A 3,015-nucleotide genomic window follows, 5' to 3' on the forward strand; every position below is an offset into this window, starting at 1 on the left:
AAACAATACACTTCAAACAGTGCATACACTACATCAAACAAAGACCAGCAACCTAACATAGGAAAACACAGGGCTTAAATACAGCACGGATGACGAGGGACAACAAGACACAGGTGGATGTAATTAAGGGCAGGGTCCAAAAACAAGGGGGCAGGACCAGGAAGAACTCAAAGAAAACAAAAAGCACATGACAGGACTAAAAGGTAAACAAAAGCACATGAAGGAGTGGGAGGGGCCAATTGTGACAAAGACAAAAACTAAGGGAAAAATTAAGAACATTCTGAAGCTGTTTGAAGAATAGCAGTTCATCCTGAATGTACGCTGCCTGGCCAGAAAGTCGCACGCACTAACATTTCATCAGATCGCTGTAAGCTTTGATTACAGGGCACATTCGCTATGGCATTGTTCTGATAACCTTATGCAAAGTCACATTTATATCCAGAGTTGCATTCATTCTTGGCCAAGATTTTTAACTTGTACAAAAAAAAGAAAAGATTTTTCAGTAGGATTAAGGTGATTAAGGTCAGGACTAAAAATGATTCCTCATGCCCCCGAAGCAGATATGCCTATGCCATCAGCACAGAGAAAACATTCCATGCACTCAGTACATTTAGGTACTTCATTTTATTGCCACATAACACTGTTGAGCCCAGAGGTGATCAACAGAAGCAACTGTAGATCATAGCACTGCCTCCAGAGGCTTGTACAGTGGGCACTATGTTAGATGGGTGCATGGTTTTATGCCCTTTTTATCTTGGTGCATCCAACGCTCTGGAATAGGGAAGATCTGGACTCATCAGTGAAAGCTGCTTTATGAGAATCTCGGCTCTTTAGCTTCATGTACCAAACCTGACGTAGAAAACCTGGCTGTGATCTTAGACTCTGAAGTCTGTTTAATCTGTGTGTAAACACGGTCACAAAAGCAGAGAAAATCGCTAAAGTTAAGTCTTTTCTCTCTCACAGCGATGCAGAGAAACTTAGTTTATTCCGCAGAGTTGATCACTGTAATGGTCTTCTTACTGAATTTCCTAATAAAACACTACAACCTCTACACCTCGAACAGAATACATCAGCATCCTAACACAAACTGAACAGAGAGATCAGATCAGTCTGGGTTAAAAGAACTGCACTGGTTGCCTGGATCACTCAGGATAGAGTTTAAACCTCTGCTACTAGATTTGAAGGCCCTAAGTGACCTTAAAGTACTGAAAACATTACAGAGTGTCTGTCTGTTTAAGATCTGAGGTCTGCAGATTCTTACATGCAAACACTTGCAAACGTGGAGAGACTCTTTCAAGTCTTCTCCTTCTAAACTGTAGAGTTCAGTTTAACTCAGAGCTCACTTTAAATAAAACTCTCCTCCTCTTTAACTCTGAGCTTCAGTAAAACTCTCCTCCTCTTTAACTCTGAGCTTCAGTAAAACTCTCCTCCTCTTTAACTCTGAGCTTCAGTAAAACTCTCCTCCTCTTTAACTCTGAGCTTCAGTAAAACTCTCCTCCTTTTTAACTCTGAGCTGCAGTAAAACTCTCCTCCTCTTTAACTCTGAGCTTCAGTAAAACTCTCCTCCTCTTTAACTCTGAGCTTCAGTAAAACTCTCCGTCTCTTTAACTCTGAGCTTCAGTCAAACTCTCCTCCTCTTTAACTCTGAGCTTCAGTAAAACTCTCCTCCTCTTTAACTCTGAGCTTCAGTAAAACTCTCCTCCTCTTTAACTCTGAGCTTCAGTAAAACTCTCCTCCTCTTTAACTCTGAGCTTCAGTAAAACTCTCCTCCTCTTTAACTCTGAGCGTCAGTAAAACTCTCCTCCTCTTTAACTCTGAGCTTCAGTAAAACTCTCCTCCTCTTTAACTCTGAGCGTCAGTAAAACTCTCCTCCTCTTTAACTCTGAGCTTCAGTAAAACTCTCCTCCTCTTTAACTCTGAGCTTCAGTAAAACTCTCCTCCTCTTTAACTCTGAGCTTCAGTAAAACTCTCCTCCTCTTTAACTCTGAGTTTCAGTAAAACTCTCCTCCTCTTTAACTCTGAGCTTCAGTAAAACTCTCCTCCTCTTTAACTCGGAGCTTCAGTAAAACTCTCCTCCTCTTTAACTCTGAGCTTCAGTAAAACTCTCCGCCTCTTTAACTCTGAGCTTCAGTAAAACTCTCCTCCTCTTTAACTCTGAGCTTCAGTAAAACTCTCCGCCTCTTTAACTCTGAGCTTCAGTAAAACTCTCCTCCTCTTTAACTCTGAGCTTCAGTAAAACTCTCCTCCTCTTTAACTCTGAGTTTCAGTAAAACTCTCCTCCTCTTTAACTCTGAGCTTCAGTAAAACTCTCCGCCTCTTTAACTCTGAGCTTCAGTAAAACTCTCCTCCTCTTTAACTCTGAGCTTCAGTAAAACTCTCCTCCTCTTTAACTCTGAGCTTCAGTAAAACTCTCCTCCTCTTTAACTCTGAGCTTCAGTCAAACTCTCCTCCTCTTTAACTCTGAGCTTCAGTAAAACTCTCCTCCTCTTTAACTCTGAGCGTCAGTAAAACTCTCCTCCTCTTTAACTCTGAGCTTCAGTAAAACTCTCCTCCTCTTTAACTCTGAGCGTCAGTAAAACTCTCCTCCTCTTTAACTCTGAGCTTCAGTAAAACTCTCCTCCTCTTTAACTCTGAGCTTCAGTAAAACTCTCCTCCTCTTTAACTCTGAGCTTCAGTAAAACTCTCCTCCTCTTTAACTCTGAGCTTCAGTAAAACTCTCCGCCTCTTTAACTCTGAGCTTCAGTAAAACTCTCCTCCTCTTTAACTCTGAGCTTCAGTCAAACTCTCCTCCTCTTTAACTCTGAGCTTCAGTCAAACTCTCCTCCTCTTTAACTCTGAGCTTCAGTAAAACTCTCCTCCTCTTTAACTCTGAGCTTCAGTAAAACTCTCCTCCTCTTTAACTCTGAGCTTCAGTAAAACTCTCCTCCTCTTTAACTCTGAGCTTCAGTAAAACTCTCCGTCTCTTTAACTCTGAGCTTCAGTAAAACTCTCCTCCTCTTTAACTCTGAGCTTCAG

This window comes from Pygocentrus nattereri, chromosome 3, assembly GCF_015220715.1.
Source record: "Pygocentrus nattereri isolate fPygNat1 chromosome 3, fPygNat1.pri, whole genome shotgun sequence".
Taxonomy (NCBI): Eukaryota; Metazoa; Chordata; class Actinopteri; order Characiformes; family Serrasalmidae; genus Pygocentrus; species Pygocentrus nattereri.